We start from the raw sequence: 7,562 nt of genomic DNA on the forward strand, positions 1-7,562 counted from the left end.
ATAGCAATTCTCGTTCTTCCCTGGTGGTCTAGTGGTTAGGATTCGGCGCTCTCACCGCCGCGGCCCGGGTTCGATTCCCGGTCAGGGAAGCATTGCTTATTTTCCCTGTTTTGGCATTCTTCACAACACCCTTTCCTTTTTTTGTTAAGGATTTCGAATAGTCTCCATGCTGCCCAGCACCACCGACTAGACACCAGGTTTAGGTCTGAAAGAAGCCCCCTAGACCGCCTCTCCTCCTCTTGGTGAGCTACGCCCCCCCCCCACCCCGCCCCATTATCCTCTTGGATGCTGCAGGGGATCTCGTTGGTTGTAATACAGAGAGCTGAAATCATATTTTGTGGTGACAATGCCCAGCTGCTCAGGGCGGACATTTTCCAGATCATTTTATCGTTTGAACATTGAACGCCATCAGGTGTGACATCAGATTTGTCAAATCCATGAAGTGCAATAGTGCCCTCGGTTTCTCGATTCAGAAACCCCTGAGTCCCTACTGCTGGGAACTACGGCTGGAAATGTCAGACGTCTTTGTCGAATTTTCCATAGTAGAAGAGATCTCCAAATGATGAACAGCTTTGGGGTTCTTAAAAGCAAAGGGACAATAACATCCATTACTAAATCCTTTACTTGATTCGGAATATCTGTAGACTGTAGAGGGCTGGGATTTTTTTTTTTTTTTTTTTTTAAGCTTGGTCAAGGCTCTGGGTTTGATCTAGATCAATTGGGTGTTTCAGTGTTAAAACTTAAATTGATGTGAAGTAGTTATAAATTTGATGCTTTTCTCTGGAGTGTCCCAGCTGGCCACTATAAACAAAAAAAAGAAAAAAAAAAAAAAACACTTTTTTTCAGACATCTTGATATGTAGCCCAGCCGAGGCTAGCGATGCCTCCGCCTTAGCCTCCACAGTGCTGAGATTATAGCTGTACTTACCGTGTACCCTCAGACCCATTTGGGGTACTTTTGAATGATTTGTGGGGCTGGTTCTAGGGAATGGGGGAAATTGTATTTCGACCTGCACAGTCTCTCGTGTTCTCAGATGTTGTCTTACCGTCTACAGGATTTTTTTTTTTCCAAGACAGGGTTTCTCTGTATAGCCTTGGCTATCCTGGACTCACTCTGTAGACCAGGCTGGCCTCGAACTCACAGCGATCACCTGCCTCTGCCTCCCAAGTGCTGGGATTAAAGGCAGGAGCCAGCATGCCTGGCCTAGTCCAGAATCTTGCAAATGTTGGTTCCTCACTGAAGGCATTTCTGACCTACACATTTAGAGAGTCCAGGCCAAATCGGAGACTCGTGCACTTCCCTTTCTTTTTTAACTGCTGAACCGTCTCGCCAGGCCCTGCACTTCCCTTCTCTTCTTTCTGTGTATTAGTCAGGGTTCTTTACAGGAATATAACTTATAGGATGAAGATATAGCAGATAGATAGATAGATAGATAGATAGATAGATAGATAGATAGATATGGAGTTTATTAGAGCGGCTTACAGCTGTGGTCATGCTTCTCCCACAATGGCTATCTACCAACAAAAGTCCAAGAAGCCAGTAGTGGCTCAGTCTACAAGGCTGGATGTGTCAGCTGGTCTTCAGTAGGTGCTGGAATCTCAAGGCGCTAATGCCAGGGAAGGAATGGACTGAGGGTGATAGGCAGAGAGAGAGAGAGAGAGGAGAGAGAGGGGAGAGAGAGAGAGGAGAGAGAGAGAGAGAGAGAGAGAGAGAGAGAGAGAGAGAGAGAGAGGAGAAAGAGATTTTTCTTTTTCTTTCATGCCCTTATGTAGGCTACTAACAGAAGGTATGGTCCAGATTAAAAGTAGATCTTCCCACCCCAAAATATCTGGATTAAAAGTATAATCCCCACCCTTGGGGAGGCAGAGGCAGGCAGATCTCTATGAGTTCGAGGCCAACCTGGTCTACAAAGCAAAGCCAGGAGAGTCAAGGCTACAGAGAGAAACCCTTTCTAAGAAGGGGGGGGAAAAAGAGCATCTGCCCACATCAACCACATACACCACAACATTCTGTCATATTATACAATACACATACACACAGACACACACACACACACACACATACACACAGACACACACACACACACACACAGACACACACACACATACACACAGACACACACACACACACACACACACACACAGACACACACACACACACACACACACAGACACACACACACACACACAGACACACACACACACACACACACACACAGACACACACACACACACACTGTTTTGTTCACAGTCACCTCCTGTATTGCTCTCCCTTATTCCTGCACCCACTCATTGTGACGCCCTGGCTAAACGAGAATTTACTATGTAGACTGTGCTGGCTTCAAGCTTCTGTCTCCTAAGTGCTGGCTGTCATGTTCAGCTAACTCCATTAGTTTTTCACAGCTAGGAAAAACCTAATGATATTTTGGCCAATTTGAAAGAATTTAAGGGCAGGAAAAACTCAACCCTTATCCTCTTAGAGTTCCCTTGGGACCCTGAGAACTGTAAGTGACATAAAATAGACCAACCATAGGAATGCACAAAATTTTCAGATACATTTCATACAACACAAGGCCCTTTCCTTTGTAAGAAACTGAGGACCCCAGAGAGCGGTTACTATCAGACAATAGTACTGCAAGAGGGACATTTCTCTTTGCTTGTGGTGTTTGTAATAGTCTTCCTTCCACAGTCTGTCAGCGAAGCCTCCACCAGTGCTCTGGTCTTGGAGGCAGCCAATGTACCCAGAGACACACAAATCCTCTCCCAAATAGTTAGGCACATCTAAAAGCTACTAGAACATACTCAAAGAGTTGACACCACAGCCCACACCTGCAACCCCAGCACTTGTGATACTGAGGCAGCAGGATCAGGAGTTCAAGGCCAGCTTTGACTACCTATCAATCTGGGGGCCAGCTTTGACCACTTGAGACCTCATCTCAGAAAAACTAAAACAAGCAAGCAAAAATATGAAAACTGATCCTTCAAAGTTTTCCCAAAGTTCACTATGTAAATATGTGCCTTATAAACCAGGTGTGGTGGCACACAGCTTTAATCCCAGCACTGGGTGGGGGTGGGGGGAAAAGAGGCAGGCAGATCTCGTGAGTTCAAAGCCAGCCTGGTCTACAGAGAGAGTTCCAGGGCAGCCAGGACTACACAGAAAGGACTATACCCTGTCTTGAAAACACAAAACAAACAAAACATTCATTACTCCGTCCTGGTGGTCTAGTGTTTAGGGTTCATCACTGTGACCATTGCTTACTTCTAGCCAATATTATAACTGTCACATGACACTACACAATCCTCTGCTCTACTTGTCAATGTCTGGTACACTTTCAAGCATCCTGAAGTGCACTTTGCTTGACTGTGGGTCAAGCTCACTGAGGAGCTGTCACTCTGCTTTTGAAGCCTTATTTTTGCTTAACTTTGATGGCTTCAATCTTTTTCAAGCTTGGGTTCCCCCGTCCCCCAAGACAGGGTTTCTCTGTGTAGCCTTGGCTTTGTAGACCAGGCTGGCCTCGAACTCACAGAGATCCACCTGCCTCTGCCTCCAGAATGCTGGGAGTAAAGGTATGTGCCACCACTGCCCGGTGTAGCTTTGACCTTTTTTTTCAAACCTACTTTATTTGGGGTTCTTTAATGTTTACACTTCCCTTCCAACCAACTTTCCCTAGATAGGAGAGAAAAGAGGTTAATGGGAACAGAAGAGGTAGACCTTTTTGGACTCAGTTCCTGGGAGCGATTCCCCTGGTATAGGCAGCAGGATTTCAACAGACCAGCAATTCCACCAGAGTTGATGCTGGAACCTGGAACAGCAGCTGGAGCCAGGAAACCCAAAGTGTTCTCTGGCGTGGTTCTCTCTAGGAGTGTCTCAAAGTGGAGCAATGAACAGCCAAACAACACCAAGACCCAAAGAGCCCCTGCCTCCTGATTTGGGCATATATATCCTCTCAGAGTCTGTACTAAGATGTGTTTCAGCTGGCAAAAGCTGAGCCCCTCCACGAGGGGGGTTCATCTTCTAGTGGATAAACATCACCTATTTGTTGGCGAATGTTCTGATGTATTTTGATGCTAACCCACCTTTTGCTTAATAAAAAGCCATCTCACCTGGGCAGGACAGGAGATAGGTGGGGCTAGAAGAGAGAGGAATTCTGGGAAAATGAAGAAGAAGGTTTGCCAGGAGGAGAAAGGAGAGAGACCTGAAGTGAAGAGAGGAAGGCCGCCATGGGTTAGCTGGAGGAGAAGCACATGGCCGGCGGCGTGGATAGAGAATCCGGCCCAGATGAAGAGCATTAGCAAGTATTTGAGATTATGGATGGGAGGTAGCTTGGTAGAAGTTATTGGAAGCAGATGGCATGGGATTGAGACAGGGATCCCATGCCTGAGGCCCTATTACGGAAAGTAGTTTAAAAGATTGATATCTGCCCTGCCCCAGGTTAAGTAAGGCTATTTTAAAATATAACAAGTGTCTGTGTCTTGATTGATTGCTAGCTGGGCCTACAGATAATACATGTAATTTAAAAACAATACCTGTTCTCTCACAAGTCTTGTGCCCATGCCACACTTGGGATCAAAACAAAAACATGTATAAATTCACTACATAACTCATTATAGTTCATTCCACACATAAAGTTTATTACTGGATAGAAACATCCCCATTGCTCGCTCTGTCTGTCTGTCTGTCTGTCTGTCTCTCTCTCTCTCTCTCTCTCTCTCTCTCTCTCTCTCTCTCTCTCTCTGTGTGTGTGTGTGTGTGTGTGTGTGTGACCAAAATGAATTGAGAATGACTCAATTCCTAAAATATGTAAATAAATTAAGTGTACCAATTGAATTTTCTGATTGAGCTCCCTGAGCAGACACAGCAGTGGGGACAGCAGGGGAGCTGGTGAAATTACCTGTGCAGTCTAAACCTCTGGAATATACCTGCTCTTAGGGGCCCAACAAACAGGGACTATGTGGAAAGAAAGGAGGGAGGGAGGGCCTCTATCCTATTAAAATTATGTACGCCAATCCAATCTTTCTATACGGGTTCTTTTTCCTCTCCTGTTTGTTTGTTTCTCTGAGTAGCCCAGGCTGGCCTCAAACTCAAAGATCTGCCTGCCTCTCCCTCTTGGGTGTTGGCATTAGAGGTATGTGACACCACTTTCTGGCTCTACATTGATTTCTGCAGTGTAAATGTTCCCAACAGAGTGGGTTAAGCATGAGCTTGAACGAGAGTCCCTGAGAAAACACTCCCCCTGGTTCTCCTAAAAGTGGCTTAACGCAATAAACAAATAAACAAGAATGCCTGAGACCGCCTTTTACATTAGGTTCAGAACACACATAAGGTACATTTTCATTATTTCAGGCCTGAGCTTGCGTCCTTCCTGTCGCTTAGGTGGCTTCCCGGCTGTGACGGCTCCATTTTTCTCCAGTAGCTCGGCACAGCAGATGCTGGCCGCCAGGGGGTGTCCTAGACCGCAGCCAGGCATTCCTAGAAATCCAAAGGATCTGAAAAACTGCACCTAAGAGCGTTTGCGCAAGCCTGGTGTTCTTCCCGTGGCCTCCGGGTCCTGGCTGCAGCCTTAATTTTGCTGGCAGTTTTCTTCGGGGGTACCATCGAATCTTCGTGTATGAGCGTCGCTTACAGCTTCAAAGTGAAATCGGCTTGATTCCCAAAATGGACTACCTGGATAGAATTTAGGAATAAGGCCCAGAAAAGAAAGAATTCACTTCAAGTACAACTTACAAGACGGCGCTTAGCAGCTAGTTTCCGTAGTGTAGTGGTTATCACGTTCGCCTCACACGCGAAAGGTCCCCGGTTCGAAACCGGGCGGAAACAGTGGTTTTTCTGTACTTTAGTTTTGTCTTTTCAAACCTGTTGAAGGAGCTTAAAAACAGAAACGAAACAAACAAAAACCCACAGAAAGATCTACTGAAATCATAGTGAATTTCCTGGGTCTTACGAGGGTTGGCACGTGGCAGCGGTGGGCTGGTCTTGCCAGGGCAGTTAACACTTAGAGTGGTATTTATTTCTGCTGTAAGAGATCCGCAGGTGCTTCTGTGGTCCCTTTGGCTTCTGCCTTCCAGAAGACGCTGCTGGCACACTGAGAACCAGAAGCGACTGCATAGTGCGTGGAATTATCGGTTTACGCTTCTGCCCCCAAGAAAGTCTCTCTGGTCCCTTCAGAGGAGATTGCCTCATTCCCTCTCCAGAGTTCATGAGCTGAACTGAGATGCACCAATCCCCTCCTCACCACTCCCGCCTCAGCGACTGCTTTACAACGGGGTAACATTAACCTTCACATAGCCAAGACTCCCCCAGCTCTATTCACACCTGTCTTCCTGTGGTTGGTGTTGTTAATGTGTTTTAAGAGGCCAGCATCCAGTTTTCAGCCGTGAAAACTTGCCCCGCCCCTTCACAGTCTCTTTCCACGAGGAATCTTAAGGTTCTTGATTCTAAAACCGTTCGAAACAATATATTTTCTTTTCATTAAAAAAAAATTTTTTTTTTCCCCTTCAGGCAGTGGTGGCTTGGGCCTTTAATCCCAGCACAGAGGAGACAGAGACAGGTGAATCTCTGAGTTCTACAGAGTGATTTCAGGACAGCCAGGGTCAAAAATACTACTAATAATAATGTTTATGGAAAGAAATATTTTCCATGGCTAGAAAGAGATGTCAGTCAACACAGTGCTTGCTTTGTGAACAGGAAAACCCGAGTTGAGAATTCCCAGCTCTCTGCTGAGAGCGCCGGGATTTTTGCTTCAGCAAGCATCCCTAGTTGCAATCTGCTGGGTGTTATTTGCTCTTTTATTTGGAGTCCTCACCCAGGACGACAGCCTGCTTGGAACTTTGGTCTGGGAACTCTGGCTGCCCCAACAGCGCTGCCCTAGTCCTTGTCTTTTATTTATTTTTAATTCATATACCAATATGAATTATTTCACCTGCATACATATGCCTGTGTACTCCAAGCTATAGAGTGCCTTCGGAGGGCAGAACCCTCTGAGACTGGAGTTAAAGACACTAGAGCTGCCATGTGGGTGTTGGGAATAGAGCCCAATCCCACAGAAAGACGACCCGTGCTATTAATATAGTCCTTTTTTTTTTTTTTAAGACTCACTATGTAGCTCTGGCCTCCTGGAATTCACTGTGTACATCAGGATGGCCTCAGTTTCACAAGTATCTGCTTGCTTCCGCCTATCTAGTGCTGGGATTAATGGCTATGCTACTCTACCCATATGATTTTTACTTTTGCTCCATATATACTTAATAAATTCACTCATCTAAACCTGAAGGATGACACAGAGCACTGGGTCTCGCACTGCAGTCCATCCTGGCCTTGAACTCTTTGCCTCAGCCACCTGAGGTTTTTGTTTTGTGTATTTTTTTAAAAAATAATAACACATATACATATATGACACACACACACACACACACACACACACACACACACACACACACACATATATAATGCAAAGTATCTGATGGCCTATTCTTCTCTTCAGGACAAGACACTCCAGAACACAAGGGAACCCGCATCCTGGGAACCAGGAAGAGCTCACCATTGTGCTGTCCTTCTGAGTTTTC

At 45.8% G+C, this 7,562-nt stretch overlaps 2 non-coding genes across 2 annotated transcripts; both read left to right on the plus strand.

Annotated features, from left to right (window-relative positions):
* The first annotated feature begins 17 nt into the window (after positions 1-17).
* Trnae-cuc (transfer RNA glutamic acid (anticodon CUC)) lies at positions 18-89 on the plus strand. Its single transcript has one exon. It is a non-coding gene; the product is annotated as a tRNA-Glu (tRNA).
* Positions 90-5,744: 5,655 nt separating this feature from the next.
* On the plus strand, positions 5,745-5,817 carry Trnav-cac (transfer RNA valine (anticodon CAC)). Its single transcript has one exon. It is a non-coding gene; the product is annotated as a tRNA-Val (tRNA).
* The last annotated feature ends 1,745 nt before the right edge of the window (positions 5,818-7,562 follow it).

Source organism: Acomys russatus, chromosome 6, assembly GCF_903995435.1.
Source record: "Acomys russatus chromosome 6, mAcoRus1.1, whole genome shotgun sequence".
In the NCBI taxonomy this organism is placed as follows: Eukaryota; Metazoa; Chordata; class Mammalia; order Rodentia; family Muridae; genus Acomys; species Acomys russatus.